The sequence below is a fragment of the Zootoca vivipara genome, chromosome 9 (assembly GCF_965207765.1).
Source record: "Zootoca vivipara chromosome 9, rZooViv2.hap1.1, whole genome shotgun sequence".
Lineage (NCBI taxonomy): Eukaryota > Metazoa > Chordata > Lepidosauria > Squamata > Lacertidae > Zootoca > Zootoca vivipara.
The window spans coordinates 36,535,982-36,553,097 of NC_142592.1; the positions used below are offsets into that span (position 1 = coordinate 36,535,982).

The 17,116-nt window shown below is 42.4% G+C and overlaps 1 protein-coding gene across 1 annotated transcript in view; it reads left to right on the forward strand.

Annotated features, from left to right (window-relative positions):
- Positions 1 to 17,116, forward strand: part of CRADD (CARD and death domain containing adaptor protein) — a 40,780-nt gene that overhangs the window by 8,044 nt on the left and 15,620 nt on the right. The gene's annotated exons all lie outside the window — the stretch shown is intronic.

A 17,116-nucleotide genomic window follows, 5' to 3' on the forward strand; every position in this document is an offset into this window, starting at 1 on the left:
TATGTGTTTGCATGTTATGTAGTGACCAGGGATAATTTTCTGATGAAGAGCAAGGTATAAATTTGCAACACCCACGTACAGTATGTAGCTATAGGATCAAGGCATTCTTTAAGAACAACCACATGTAAATTGTATTACATAAGTACAATCATACCTCAGCTCCTGAATGCCTTGGGAGTCAAACATTCCGGCTCTCGAACGATCGAAAACCGGAAATGAGTGTTCCGATTTTTAAACGTCTTTTTGGAAGCCGAACATCTGGCACGGCTTCCGTCTCCCCCCCCCCGGTGTGGCTGCACAATCAGAAACCAATCAGAAACTGCGCCTTGGTTTTCTAACATTTCAGAAGTCAAACAGACTTCCAGAATGGATTCCGTTCGACTTCCGAGGTATGACTATAATTGTGCTCTACTTTATCAGGTTAAAGAAGACCTAATGTTACAAAATAATATGTACTGTATATTGTTTCTGTACAGTAACTTGTAATCTACAAACCGTTTCACACAACTGCATTAAAAACCAGTTCAGTTCCATTACAGTCCGTTGAATTTGGAGCGAAGACTGAGAGGTGAGATGATAGCCATCTTCAGATATAAAATGGGCTTTCACATGGGTGATGGAGCAAGCTTGTTTTCTGCAGTTCTAGAGTGTAGTACCTGAACCAAATGGATTATAGTCACAAGCAGTGAGATTCCGACTAAACATTAGGAAAAACTCTCTGTTGGTTAGAACTATTTGACAGTGGAACGGAGTAGCTCAGAAAGTGGTGGACTCCCCTTTATTGGAGGTTTTTAAACAGAGGTTTGTTGGGGTTTTTTTAGCTGTGATTTCTGCATTACGGAGGGGTTGGACTAGATGACATTTTGTGTTGCTTCCAGCTGTACAGTTCTATGATTCTAACTTAGCTGGCTTGAAGTTAAATGCAGTTAAAGTACTTGGCTTTAAGCTGATGTTCGTGAGATCAGGCGTTCCCATGTTTATATGGGCAATTGTAGAGGAGATTTCTCCCCCCCCCCTTTTAGGGTATGTGTGATTGTTCAAACAAGAAGTAGCAAAAGGAAGTGGGATAGCTGTGCAAATCTTGATTTCAGACTACCTGCGTTTGTGCCTTGCTACACAGTAGGATTTTGATTACAACAAAAATTATCTCTAGGCACCAAAACCGTTTCAATCCTGCTTCTGACATCATTGATGTATTTACCTTGTGAATAACAATCATTTTGCCAAATACTAATCAGCCTCACAGCAGGATTACTTCCTTAGAGAATATTTCCAGTGTGGGCAATCATGACAAAGAAATATAAACGTCTAAAAGCCTCTGCATAATATTTATGATTATCAGGAAAAGCCAAAGTTATTGGCAGGAAAGTGGAGTTCTTTCTAGGAACAGCAGACTGTTACATGGTGTGTGTTTCTATAATGTGGAAAATGTGTGCTATGGAATTGTGTTTTCTAGGATTGCTTTCTTAGTTAACTTCTTTCCAGAATCTATTCCTTTTCTCCTTTCTGATTTCCACCTCTAAACCCCATTTATATAGACAAAGGTTAGATGCTGAGAAATAGCACATAGTCCCTGTACATAGGAATCTCGACATTGGTGAAAGGTTCTAACCTATCCTCCTTTCGGACATAAAATGTTTTTGGGGAATGGGGATGTTAATTGATGAGCATTCAATCCTGTGAATCCTTTGTTGCAGTTAGTAGTGAAGTCAGGATGCAGCTTTCCTGCCATATTTGTTATTTGTGAATAAAAGTATTGTGGCATTTGCTATATTTATTTATATGTAAATATTCCTCTCATCTGTTTGCCCTACTTTATCATTTTCAAAAGTTCTCTTAATGCATTTTTCTTTGGGGGGAGAGACTGAGATTTCTGTTAAAATTAAAGTTATCAAAATAAGAATTGGAAGTTCAGTAACTGTGAATGTACATTTGTTTCCCACTTCATGTTTTATTTTTTTGCTCTTGCCAGTGGGGTATAATTAGATTGTGATTCTAAGACAACAGTCCTATGTGCATTTATAGTAAGGTTACCAGATTTTTTTCAAAGAATCCAGGGACACTTTTAGAGAAAAAAAGTTATTTTTAAAAAAATTAAGAAGTAATACCTTCTCTTCTGTGGTCTCCTCTGTTGTGTGGCCTCAATCTGGGCACCGGCCTGCTCTCTTGGAGCGCTAGCCATTGTGGAGTAGGCTCAGGTCGGACCTGGGCTCAGCCATGTGTCCTTGCCCTTGCGGTGTCTCCTACCTCTCCTCCTCAGCAGCGGCAAGGTCGGGGCTCCCCTCTTTTTTCTCCTTCCTCTTTCTCTCTCTTCCTTCTCCTTCTCCTCTCCTCCTTCTCCCTGCATTGGCTCCAGGGTTTTCCTGGCCCCGGAGCGCTGCTGGGCAGTCCGCCGGGTGGTTGGGTGCTCTCATTCCCAGCTCATATGATGTGTCTTGTGCCGTTGAACCAATCACACAACATTCATTCCCTACTAACAAATCTACAGCACTTAAAATATAAATCCGAGGACATTAAATGAAATCCGGGGACATTCCGGGGACGGATTTTGTCCGGGGACAGATATGTAAATCCAGGGACTGTCCCTGGGAAACGGGGACGCCTGGCAACCATAATTTACAGGGAACACAGTGAGCCAAGTAAGACTTGCTTCCAACTAGACATGCGTAGGATTGCAATGCATGAAAACGATCAGAAATAATTAAAAGCACATTTTCTTTGAGCTATTTCCCAACCAAAGTTAAAAATATGGTTAAGTTCTCTTGAGTTCAGGGGTGATTTAAGTACATACAGAGTTAATAATTCTATCAGGCTTCTCCAGATATGGAAGATCTCAATAATTTTAGACCAGTGGCAAATCTCTGCTTCCTGAGCAGTCCTCAAGAGAGTGGCACCTAATCACTTCTAGACTCTCTTGGATAAAACTGGTTTTCTGGATCCATTTCAGCTGGGAATCAGATCCGAATTTGGCATGGAAACCACTTGGTTGCCCTGCACAATATCGGAAGAAAGTCAGGGGTGTGTGACTCTGTTGATTTTCCTTTAGCTTTTTTTGATCATGTCCCAGCTTGCAATGCTTCTTCTCCTTCTTGGGTGGCTTTCTCCAGAAAGTGGTGCTTTGGGGGGCTGGGGGGGCGGGATAAGTGCTTAGAGTCAAGATTTGTAGTCTAGTGTAGTCTAGTACCATCTGCAGTACTGGGACCCAGGTGGCGCTGTGGTTAAACCACTGAGCCTAGGGCTTGCTGATCAGAAGGTCGGCGGTTCGAATCCCTGTGACGGGGTGAGCTCCCGTTGCTTGGTCCCAGCTCCTGCCAACCTAGCAGTTCGAAAGCACGTCAAAATGCAAGTAGATAAATAGGAACCGCTACAGCGGGAAGGTAAACGGCGTTTCCATGTGCTGCTCTGGTTTGCCAGAAGTGGCTTTGTCATGCTGGCCACATGACCTGGAAGCTATACGCCGGCTCCCTCGGCCAATAATGCGAGATGAGCGCGCAACCCCAGAGTCGGTCACGACTGGACCTAATGGTCAGGGGTCCCTTTACCTTTACCATCTGCAGTGCCACAGGTTCCCCATTCCTGCTCTCAAAGCATGCTTCCTGGTTTGGTCATATAGAGGCGATTCTTAGCCTCTGAGGCTATTGGAAGAGTGTCTGTTTACAGTTGAACAAGCAGCTGTATTCGTATTTGCCTTTCAGTTTATACAGCCAGCAGCATAAGAGATGAGTTCTCCGGCTGTTGAGCCAAATAAAAGGAAAGAACTAATGGTAGCTACGAACACAGGGGAGGAGTAGTGGGTGGTGGTGTTTATAACAGAGTGAGTGTAATGAGGGGGATATATTTCCTAATAACAAGCATAAACCGCCACACGCAACGTGCCTCCACTAGCCTTGAACATTGATCTGAGTGGCCTTCCTGGATCACTGATGACGTAGAAATGCTTCTACAGTTGTTGGAGTCACTAGATGTTGGCTCAGTTCCTCAAGTTTTAATCTGGAGTTTTGTTGTTGTTGGCCAGTTGCTTGTAAACACATATGTGAGTTTCTATTTCTGTTAATAAGATATTTTATCTTATTTGGGAACCTTTGCTCAAAACATTATTTAGTACATGTTTGTTTCCTTTTCTACCTCCTCCACATTGGATATCTATATCTCAGAATAGACTGTATAACGTGTATCTTTCTGTTAAAAGCATGTTTTCTTAACGTTACCATTTCTGTTCCCTTAATTTATTGCTCATTTTTCCCTGCTTCGGTTGGACATGAGGTAATAAGCTCATACCCAAATCTGATTTGACTTTACTCATACAATCATCTCTGATCCTTTGGGATGGACAGCAGAGAATGGAAAAGATCTAGTTCCTTGTTCTTGTTCTATTCATCCATAGAGCAGTTGAATCTGCAGCACACAGATAATGTCCCTCGCTTCCAAGAAAAAGAAATCCATTTATGGCAGGCACCTGTTCCAATAAAGTTATTAAAGTAGCAGATGAGACTGGAAAGTTTTGACATAGATTTCAAGGTGGGTTTTTTTTATTACTACATAGCTTACAGACAAGTTCTTGGTGCTAAATTATTCAACAAGTCAAAGTGACCCAGTGGATTTCCTTCCCATCACTGCTTCTATTATTTAGCCTTTCTCTAATGCCAGCAATGCTAGACTATAACTGTCTGGTTTGTCTTTCATGGGTCTGAATACTTTCCTTCATTGTGACCAGTATTTATTTCCTGGCTATTTTTCTATTACCTGTTGGCCCATCTCTACCAGCTGATGAACTTTATTGTAGGAGTGGTATATAAATGCACACATTCTGAGAGGTGCATCTAAGTTCTTTGCAGTGCTGGGGTGCAGTACATAGGTTGCATGTGGCTGTACGCGATTCTCCATGGTGATACAAGGAATCTTGTGGTGAAGCTTCCAAACTGGAAGTCCCTTGATGGGTGCCACTAAAATAATGACCACTCCTTGGATTATTTGTGCAGGTGGCAATCTATAGAACTGCAGAGCAGGGGTGCCAGCTCATGGGGGCCAAGCTGTCCCCCCCCCAATATCTTTTGTGAGGGGGCCGGCTCCTCCTCCTGCCATGGAAGGAGGCTCATTTGGGAGAGGAGCATTGAAACAGTGCCATGCTCAGCTCTATGCTTGGCCTCCTCCTGAAGATGCTACATCATGCGCATGGCATCACACATACACATCACACGGGCCCCCTAAATCTTTGGCACAAGTTGCCGCCTCTGCTGCAAAGTTTGAATATTACTGCAAGAACTTTGATACAACATGGGTTTTGTTCAAGAATGTGCAACTCCCACTCTCATCATCTTAAGCCAGGGTGGCCAATGGCCAGAGATAATGGGAGCTGTAGTCCAAAAAAAAAATCTCAAGGGCCACATGACTTATTTAGAGCAAACAATATGTTAAGTACAATATTATTAAAATGAAGGGATGCTTCGTACTTCAAAGCTTATACTTCATTCTGGAGCGTTATGCATCTCTCTCTCTTTCCCCCCACCATATCTCAAATGTCCTCATAATGTCACAGCATAAATGCCTAGAAAAAGTCCTAATTTGTGTGGTGCCCACTGTGCCAATATGAAGTTTGGATTGTTTTTTGTTTAACTCGGAGAGGGCTGTGCCTGAAACTGTACATACGAAACTGTGAGGCAATATTTGTTTTGCAGCTGCCTTTACTTTCCTCTTGATAAATAGAGGATTCATGTTTTCCCTTGTGTTGTCAGTCTTCTGATCTTTCTGAATAATAGCAACAGTTATGAAAATTTGCCTTGTAGATTAAGTGTAAAATATGTCACAGATCTGAATTAACAAGCAGCAAAAAGTTGATGTATATCCCTGTCCTCGCAGAAGAGTGCTCTTTTCCATGACTCAGGCAGCCTGGAATTTGCGGGGCAGCTCAGGCAGGGTAGTGGGAGCAAAGAGGGGAAGAGGGAAGGAGATTAAGGAGGAGTGAAGGCATAAAACACACCTTGCCTTCTCAGCACCCTGAGATCTCCCTCTGCTGCGCTGCAAAGTGCTAAAGGACTGCTAGCCTTGAAGAATTTTCATGCTTTTAATACTTGTGAATTTTGGAAGCGAAAGCTCCAGAGGTCAAACATCAGTTGTTGTTGTTGTTGTTGTTGTTGTTGTTGTTGTTGTTGTTGTTGTTGTTGTTGTTAAGTCATTAAGTCGTGTCCAGCTCTTCATGACCCCATGGACCAGAGCATGCCAGGCACTCCTGTCTTCCAAACATCAGTAACAATCCTTAGATGTTTCTAGGGAAATAAAACCCTTTCAGGCTGAATCACAGAACCGTACTGTTCAGCTCAACATCTATGGCTTTATATTGCTATTAACTGTGAATAGTTGAGTTCTTCATGTTTTGCAAGGAGGGCATGTCTTGTTGCAGTATTTTAATAGCAACCTTGCCTCTCTAGATTGAAGAGTTATATTCCTCTGTTTGATGAAATTTGGCTTCAGTTTTATAGAGGTTTCTTTCTTCATAGCACTTTATTTTCATTGTTAAATTTCTGCTTTTGATTGCAGGTTTTTGTGTCTTTAAAGCCTTCTATATCTCATAAGTAAAGCATAACATTGTGCAAAAAACTATTTGAAATTTAGAGTATTTCACTGTAGCTATGCATAATGTTTTAAATCCCTATATACTCCAAAGCAAGTGGAACATGTCTCTGGCCTCAGGCATCCTGTGGCAAAAGAGCACTTAAGGATTTGATAATTGCCCAGTTTGTGCTCTCGTCATAATATATTGAAGCCCAACAACTGGCACCAGCTCCACACCAAATCATATTTCACTTGTGTCAAAAGTAAGGCAAGTTTTTATTAGATTCCTGAGGTGAGAAAATGCCTTCATTTATATGTGTGCTCAGACAGAAGAACATATGCCACATCTTTTGTATCACATCATTTTTATTCTTCCTCAGTTCTTTTGATACTGCAATTTAATATATCATCACTTTCATCCAAGTGACAATGTGCAGGGACATCTTCTTCCGAGAATAACCTGCCCCCTCACTAGTCTGGCACAACTTTTTCTCTTGTCACAAAGAACATTCTTCAAAATAGCTTAAAAGGAGAGGGGTAGTGAGTGAAGAGTTTGGAGACTCGGGGCTTATCCATACTTCTACTTGTGCCGTGTCCAGAAGCATAGTCTGAATGGTTTTCTGCTTGACCTGAGCTTTCTAGGCACAGGTCTGAGCGGATTCCCCCTTGCCCTGCTCCTTTCCAAGGAAAACCCACTCTCTAGCGATAGATCGGAACAAATGGGAATCCAGGGGGAACCCAAATTGTCGTTGGTTCCGATTGAGTGTTAAAGAGTGTTTTTCCATGAATAGGAAAACAGAAAGACAAGAGGAAGTATGAGTAAGCCCTTACAACGCAATTGGCAGATTAGCTGTATCAAATATTTCATGTTTTAGATATTCCTCTTAGTTCTTTAGTGCCATCCTTCTGAAAAAGAGAGCCATTAATACTGGAAACTTCCATAAACCAAAACTAACTCCTTCGTGGGAGCAATTGTGCTGTCACAACTGATGGGAGTTGTGTTTTGATTCTAGACTTCGATTTCAGCATTGCTTAAAATAATGTTTCAAGGCGGTACAAGGTTTCTCCTCTTTTGTTTTTTCTGTGCTGAATTTTTAAAGAATGCAATTTGCTCCGAATGTTTCTTTGAATTGCTTCCAGAACATAAACACAAGGCATGGCTTAATGCCTAACCTTTCTGGAATGTATTTTATGTTACGAAGTGAGGAGTGCCTTTCACTATGGATTTCCAATTAAATCTTTCCCTGATTGTGTCTAAGATAGTGAAATGGCTGTTGCCTTTCTGACTCTGGTCATCTTACCTCAAAAAGGATGTAACAGAATGATTCAGAAAAGGGCAACAAAAATGACCAAGATGATGGAGCAGCTCCTCTATGAAGGAAGATTACAACAGTTGGGGATTTTTTTGTTTAGAGAAAATGCACGTAAGAGGCAAAATTATGGATTTTCTGTAGAAAGTGGATAGAAATAGACTTTTTTCTCCCTCCCTCCCTCTCATAACACTAGATTCAAGGCAGATAAAAGAAAGTCCTTCTTTCTACAGCACATAGTTAAACTATAGAACTCACTCCCACAAGAGGCTATGTTTTCTGATGGCTATGTTCTCCCTCCATTCTTAGAGGCAGTGATGTTTCCAGTTTCTGGAAACTGCAGGAGTGGTGAGTGCTGTTGTGCAAAAACAAGTTAGAGATGAGCTTGCAGTATCTCCAAATCTGGGAGAGTTGTGTACAGCTATTAACCAAATGAAAAACAACAAAGCCAGTGGACCTGATGGGATGCCTGCCGAAATCTTCAAAGTGGGCAGAATTGAACTTACACAACAACTTCACAAGCTCATCAAAAAAATCTGGGAAAGAAAAGAAATCCCAGCACACTTTAGGGATGCCAAAATTATCAGTCTCTTTAAAAAAAGGTGACAGAACTGATTGTGGAAACTATCGAGGCGAGGCATCTCTCTATTAGCTGCAGCCAGTAAAATTCTTGCAAGGATCTTAGCAAACCATCTGGTAACAATATCCGAGGTGACCCTTCCTGAATCCCAAAATGGTTTTCCGCCTTCTAGGGGGACAGTGGACATGATTTTCATCGCTCAACAGCTTCAAGAAAAATGCAGAGTGCAAAACCAACCCCTGTATATGGCGTTTATTGACCTGACTAAGGCTTTCGACACTGTAAATTGTAATGCCCTGTGGACTGTCCTTCTGAAAATTGGCTGCCCAGATAAATTTGTAAACATCATTCGGCTCCTCCATGATAATATGACAACAACAATCGCAGATAACAATGGCTCTCAAAGTGAACTATTCACAATGGGATCAGGTATTAAACAGGGTTGTGTTATCGCCTCAACTCTATTCATTATTTTCATTGCCATGATCCTACACTTTGTTGACGGGAAACTCCCTACCGGAGTAGAAATCATATATCGAACAGATGGAAAGCTCTTCGATCTGAGCAGGCTGAAAGCAAAAAGTAAGGTTACCATAACTTCCGTCATACAGCTTCAGTATGCTGATGACAACGTAGTGTGCGCACGCTCAGAGGATGACCTCCAAACCATCCTAAATATCTTTGCAGAAGCTTACAAAAAGCTTGGCCTATCACTCAACATCCAAAAAACCAAAGTGCTACACCAACAAGTACAAAATAACCGCTCTGCAGCGCCACAAATCCAACTCAGTGGTGTAACATTGGAAAACGTTGATCACTTCTCCTACCTAGGCAGTTACCTTTCCACAAGGGCCAACACTGATGCCGAAATCCAGCATCGCCTGAGCTCTGCGAGTGCGGCTTTCTCCTGATTGAAGTGCAGAGTGTTTGAGGACAGGGACATTTGCAGGGAAACAAAAATGCTTGTTTACAAAGCTATTGTACTACCAACCTTACTATATGCTTGTGAAATATGGACTACTTATAAACGCCATCTCCGAAAATTTTTAGACATCACTTGGGAATACAGGCGAACTAATATCAGTGTATTGGAAGAAGCAAAAATCACCAGTGTTGAAGCAATGATTCTTCAACATCAACTTTGTTGGAACGGTCATGATGATCGTCTTCCAAAGCAACTACTCTATTCTGAACTTAAAAATGGAAAGCGTAATGCTGGTGGTCAACAAAAGAGGTTTAAAGACTGTCTCAAGGCAAATCTTAAAAAATGTAGTATAAACCCTGACAACTGGGAAACACTGGCCTGCGAGCGCTCCAGTTGGAGAACAGCCTTTACCGAAGGTGTCATGGGCTTTGAAGAAACTCGATCTCAGGATGCAAGGGAGAAACATGCTAAGAGGAAGGCACGCTTGGCAAATCCACACCGTGATCAACTCCCGCCTGGAAACCAATGTCCCCACTGTGGAAGGACGTGTTGATCCAGAATTGGCCTCCACAGTCACTTACGGACCCATTGTTAAAACTGTGTTTATGGAAGACAATCTTACTTGGCTACGAGTGATCGCCAAAGAAGAAGAAGAATGGTATTGGTTGTGGGCTTCCCATAGGCTTTTTCAGAAAAATAGAGGACCCCCAAAGCTAGTTTGTCTGGCCTCCAAAACCTCATTTAGAAATAAATCTAAAGTATTGATTGAGCTGCCAGTCTAGTACCCTGATGGGGATGCAAACCAAGCTCTCTCCAGTGATTCATAATTTGATGGGTGGGGAGGGGGTGGTAAGCTCTCTGAGATCAGCTAAAGAGGGAGACTGTGTGCTTGCAAGTATAGGACGCCCCTCCCCAAACTGCTAGCATATAGCTCTCCAGAGTAGATGCCCAAGCCAATGGCAAATTCCTCAGTCCAGAAATGGTTAGCCATTCCTACGATAGACAACTTAAGGTCACGTGAACAACTCCCACTAAAATTTGCTGGGGGGAATACAGGTACAGTATGCTGTTATTAAAGGGTAAGTCATCCTAACCTTAAGCAAGGCACTGCCTACCAGCAAGGAAGACTGTTATGCTAGGTGTGCTTACTCGAGAGAAAGGCCCACTGAACAAAGTGGGACCATTTCTAAGAAAACGTGTAAGTTTGGGCTGTTGTTCTATTTCTACTGTCAGTAACTGTTAGTTAATTAGTATCAACGAAGACTTCCGCAATTTTGCTCTTGCGATCAACTCAAATGGTAGTCGCATAGCCTTGAAGAGACAGTTTTGTTAATGTGCAATCAGTATTAGCGTAAAGGCTTGCGGTTGTCACAATGTGTTTCCTTGTATTGAAGAGTTAGTTAAGTATAAAGCTCTCAAGTTCAAGGGGGGCAGGAGCTGTCTTAATGAAGAACAGCTTCAAAGGTTTTCAGTAAAGATAAAATTCCAGGAAAGGTGCAACATGTTTCCCTACTAAGAATTTTCTGTTTTGCATTTTCTAAGAAATCTTGATGTCATCAGGAATGGTGAAGTTCCTCTCTCCCTTTTTGGAACAGTTGCATGTAAGAACAAGTGAAAGATTTGGATGCAGTCCAGGACTCATGGAAGTCAATGGCAAAATTCTTGTTAGGGTGTGTGCGGGTGGTTCTTGCTGTCACCCTTGAGCTGGTTTAATTAAGAACAAGTACCTATTTATTATTTATTTATTTGCTTCTAGGTTGAGGCTTTTGGGGATGTCAGGCACACCTCAAAACTACACCAGACAGTAATGACCTCCACACTGATCTAGGTAGTCGGAATGACAAACCAGGGACTGTGAGGATCAGTGCAGGTAGCATAGTTCAAAACAGTGATCTTTGGCACACAAACACCACATTAAAGTTGTACCTCTGCCATGGATGGTGCTATATATTGAATGTAAATACCCTATTGTAGTGGTGCCTGTCTGACAACAAAATACTGTCTTACTAAGAGTTCCAGTGAAGTGCTACATTTGAAAATGTTGAATCTTTTAGTATTTAGAGCTGAAGGAGTAAGGCAGCAAAAATGTGAAAAATAAATAAATTGCTAAATGTGGGAAAATATGGGTTTTAATTATAGAGATAATAATCTTTTGAAGCTACTGTTTCAAAGCATCTTTGGCTGTATGTCAGCAGTCCAAAGCCAAAGCATGTGTAATTGAGCTTGTTCATATTGCTCTCTTGTTAGCCATGATTCTTCCATCCTTACTATTTACATTTTAGATTGCAAACCCCTTGGTAGCAGAAACCAATGGGTTTTTTTGGTTGTTTTCCCCCCATATCACTCTCCAAAGTGGTGCTACATAAATATCCTCTGCCATGTTCACTATCAAACCTCATAACATATTAACATAGAATCATAGAATTGGAAGTTGACCCTAGTCTAATCCCCTGCAATACAAGAATATGCAGCTATCCCTTATGTCTTCCTTATTCCAGCCATTTTTCTCACTGTCAAATATTGGAGGGTGGGCAAATACAGGTTTTCAGAATCATGGTAAACATGGATTTTAAAAAGAACACCTTCATGCTTGTTTAATGAAAAATAAAATTCTTCTGCAGCTACTGAACTGCTCGTGTAATCCAGCGTGTTTAACAGTGAGAGATTTCCAAGAAGGCAGGAAACTGTAAAAGGGCAAGGCTTTCCAAGCTCTCCTCTTTGGTTTACAAAACCCTTGTGTTTTTAATGCTAGAACTCCCTCTGCCGCCTCCCCCTCTTTCTCAGAATCCCATCTCTAGGAAATCGAGAGTGCTGGAGAACTGTGAAGCACTTAGATTTGCACAGACGACTCAAAGTCTCATGCTTGAAATAATCTGCTTTTCAAAACACAAACAAACCCACCAAATGACGTATATAGCCCTTCTTGGCCCCCTTTCCCTGCTTGCTGTGTAGAGTGACTTGATAAAGGCAAGTTTTGGATAAAGGTGAAATAAAACACTGGTTAGAAAAAGATTGTGATCCTGGCATTGTGGGAGTTATCTGAAATTTCTTAATCAAATTAAAATCTAGGCAGAAGTGAAGCTTTCGGCGACACCTTGAATCTGATCTCAGGCTGTAAAGTGGAGTGTAGTATTAACACACTAATAAACTCACCCACATCCTCCTCCTCCTCCTCTCTTTCCGCTGCCAATCGATTGCCCTGCTTTCCAGAACTTGTTATCACCTACTTTAATTATGGACAGTGGTGAGTGGAACTTCCTTTGTTATGGTTGGTATTTGCAGGCCCAAACAGAGGGTGGGCCATATGGGCCCTTTGGCCCGGGCCTCCGATTCCAAAGGGGGCCCTGGTCAGGCTCACTTGTCTTATCCCAGCCTACTGTACCAGCTTAGCTTCCTTTCTTGATTAGCTCCTGAACCCCAGAGACAAAGGCACAGGGCAGACTCATGTAAACAAATCCCAAAATCCCTTGCAGAATCCCAAAAATTTCCACTCCCCCACCACCCCAGGGTAGGTGGGCTTACCTGGCTGGTTGCCACCCATCTTTCTATAGCTGGGGGTGGGGCAAAGGTTCGTGAAGGGCTTCATCTTTGTTTTCTTAGCAGCTATACTGCTCTTGGTCTTCGTTAGGTAAGTGCTTCTTACCTAATTCTGGGGCTGGGATGCGACCTGTTGGGCATCCTGAGGATGCCGGGGGCTGGCTCCGGATAGTTGTAAAGGCCTTGGAGGCCTCCCACGGCCTGTAGGCCGATCGCAGAGCCTCTGCAGGCCCGGGGGAGGTTGGGGCTTGCCTCTGGGAGGCTGCAAGGCTTCGGAGGCCTCCCATAGCCTACAGGCCCATCGCTGAGCCTCCGCAGGTCTGGGGGAAGTCGGGGCTTGCCTCTGGGAGGCTACAAGGCTTCAGAGGTCGATCGCAGCCTACAGGCCCATCGTGGAGCCTCCGCAGGTCTGGGGGAAGTCGGGGCTTGCCTCTAGGAGGCTGCAAGGCTTCGGAGGCCGATCGCAGCCTACAGGCCCATCGCGGAGCCTCCGCAGGTCAGGCGGAAGTCGGGGCTTGCCTCTGGGAGGCTGCAAGGCTTCAGAGGCCGATTGCGGCCTACAGGCCCATCGCAGAGCCTCCGCAGGTCCGGGGGAGATCAGGGCTTGGCTTCGGAAGGCGATAAGGTCTTCGGAAAGCTGCGGAAACTCACTTCCAGGTTGAAATCTCAAAGGGCAAGCTGCTAGGATCTGGCAATGCAAATGGTATCACAAGCCAGGGCTTAAATGACTCTAGATCAGGCATCCCCAAACTGCGGTCCTCCAGATGTTTTGGCCTACAACTCCCATGGTCCCTAGCTAACAGGACCAGTGGTCAGGGATGTTGGGGATTGTAGTCCAAAACATCTGGAGGGCCGAAGTTTGGGGATGCCTGCTCTAGATCATGGGTAGGCAAACTAAGGCCCGGGGGCCGGATCCGGCCGGATCGCTTTCCTAAATCCGGCCTGCGGACGGTCCGGGAATCAGCGTGTTTTTACATGAGTAGAATGTATCCTTTTATTTAAACTGCATCTCTGCGTTATTTGTGGGGCCTGCCTGGTTTTTTTTTTTAATACAGTGGTACCTCGACTTACGAAGGAGATCCATTCCACGGCTCTTTTCGTAAGTCAAAACCTTTGGATGTTGAAGCGTTCAGTTTGCGCATGCGCGAAGCGCGATTTTGCGCTTTGCGCAGACCGTGCACGCCGCTTCTGCACAGGCGCAGAACGTGCACGCCGTGCGCGTGCGGCGAAAATACTTCCGGGTTTGCCAACTTCGTAAGTCGAAACCTTCGGAAGTTGAGGCATTCGGAAGTCGAAGTCCCACTGTATATGAGTACATGTGTGGTTTTATTTAAAATGCATCTCTGGGTTATTTGTGCTGCATAGGAATCCATTCATTTCCCCTCAAAAAATATATAGTCAGCATAACTTATTTGTCAGCATAACTTTTGTAAAAATTATTTATATACTTACTTATTTATAAGACTTCAGTGATCCCCAGGGGGGGAAAGGGGGGGCCACATTATCTACTTGGCCCGGGCCTCTGCCTGGCTCTGCAAGGGCCTGGGTATTTGGTTTGCAAATACTGTAATATTAAGCCACAGTTTGGTGCTATGGAATTGCCCTTTAGTTCAACAATTTTGGTTGTGGGTCTTTCATGGAGGGAAACATAACCTGCCAGGTTATTCTTCCAAATCCAAAATTTGCCCTTATCTCTGTTTTTTTGATTCTGACCATTGGGATTTGGGTAAAATAAAAACTCATAACTTATCTGATGTCTTTGGCAAGGTGCACAATAGCCAAATTCAGGAGAACTTTGGATGCTGACCTTATGGCAGTTGACCAACCAACTTCAAGGCTCTAGGAAAATCTAAGATATGGACAAATTCTATGCTGTTTTGTCAACTTTTATTGCTTAAGCAGCAACTAAGGAACATTGGTACGGACCTCTGGATTCTCATGGAAACCTTTGGGGGAACATTTTTAAAAGATAGACATGATAAGTGTAACTACTTCAGTAGAACTGTGCGATGCACTCCCCATTTCAATAATTACGTGTTGTGTTGCATTGTTTGGTATTTGAAAAATGAATAAAAATAAGTTGCATTAGAAAGCTGCTTGTAGAACTAGCACAAATCAGTTTTATGTGGTGACAGAGAATTTTTATATTTAATGGTCTCCAGAGATTATGCATTGTGAGACAACATGAATCAGTATGTTGGTTTATATGTATATTGGTCAAAATTTAGTTTGGTCTTGGAAATGTGCAGTCTTCGATCCCCTGTGGTGAATTGCTGTGTTAAAACAGCTGTAAAATACAGTATTTCAAACAGAATTAATAGTAAAAATTAATAATCCGTGTAGGCCAGTAAACCTTAAAGTCTCAACCAGGATGTTTTCTATGCTTATAGATTATTTTTCTGATTAGCTTTTTCCATTACATATTAAAATTTTCATTGGATGTTTTGTCAGTAAAATTTGTACACTCCGTTTTTAGTATTTGCATGATTTAGAGTGTTGTATTTGTTTTTAGTATTATAGGCCCCATTTATTACATAAAATCTGTCAAACTGACATGAAGGTGGAGCAAGAAAATTATTTGCTGCTTGACAGACATGCATGTATTTGTTAAGCCTGCCTCAACTTGTCAGAAGAAACTGCTTCAAAGTTGTAAATATAGTGGTTGTATAACTAAAGTAGTTGTATTAAGTTTCCAAAGGCGCATGGAAGCATGCTTATTTGTGTTTGCAGCCCAATCCTGTACACATTTATTCAGCAGGAAGTTCAACTGAATTTAAAAGAGCTTACAGTGGTACCTCTACTTACGAATTTAATGCGTTCCAAACGCACATTTGTAAGTAGAAAAAAATTGTAAGTTGAATCCCATAGGAATGCATTGGGAGAAAAAATTCGTAAGTAGAAAAAATCCTATCTAAAAATTTGTAAGTAGAAAAAATCCTATCTAAACCATATCCAAGATGGCGGACAGAGCTCCATTCGTAAGTAGAAACATTCGTAAAATTCGTAAGTAGAGGTACCACTGTACAGTACTTGTAAGTAGTGTACAGGACAGTAGCTTTCATTTTATTGGTCAACACAAACTCTACAAAGTTCAGGCATAAGATAATATAAAACATTTTGGTACTGATTGCTAGAACAGCTCTTGTTTGGTACAATAGCTGTACCAAACTTCTCTCAAGTGTTTCTTATTCTCAGGGATACCATGGTCCTTTTATTTCTTTTTGCTTTGCAAAACCCTTCCTTTCCTATGGAACATCCTGTGGAATGCAGGCTATGTTTCTGTGAATTAGCGTACAACAGTACCTAATTGCTGCTGGTGAAGAACGTAGTCTTAGGTCACGTAGTGCAGACTTTAAGAACAGCATGGTCTTCGAGGGACTTAATTAGTATCCTAAAGCCGCTAGACACCCCTGCATTTCTTTTTCTATATCGCCTTTCCTACATGATTGCTCTTTCTACCTCACTAGCCAGTGGCAGTAAATTGGACAAAGTACTGTACATTGCTGCTGTGTGTTCTACCAATGTATATATATATTTGTTGCTTATGGTGTGCCTCTGTCATGCACTGTATTTGCAGCAAATTGAAATAAGTCTTATTTTTATAATGTGTACACTTGCACCCCATACAGCAGGGCATTGAGAACTCTAACAATGATTTAAATAACGCCGTGCCCCTTCTCTCCCACAAGCATGCTTTTCCTTGCACACACCTGCATGTAGCTTCTTGTCTCCTATTGGACAGTGACACACACTGGGAAGGTGTGTAAACTTAAGGCTTTTCTGTACAAGGAAGCAACTACAGAAGGCCCATAAAGGACTTGTGTATCTATTTTTCTTGCTTTCCTTACCATTCTCTCTGAGGTACCTGTGATGTGGCAATTGCTTCCCCATGCATCACAATGGGTTTTTCACTCGCAACTGAAAAAACACCTGTCTCTGTGCCTGAATAATGGGGCTTGCATTTATAGGCCATAATTTATCTCATTTGTGGGGTCAGGGTGTATCAGCTGTGGAGTCGAGAGTTTCTTAAACTCTATTATTCACTTTGTGGATTTGCAGTTTCTTTTCATGCTTGTGTTTTGAGTCCCTGTGGGAACCCCATCCATGTGCTGGTTAATTATTTATAAGTGGTCAATACTATACTAGGTTTACAGTAGGTTTATTTTGGACTGCGGTTTGCATTCCCTAGTATTGTTTTGCTTGAGAGCTAGAGCT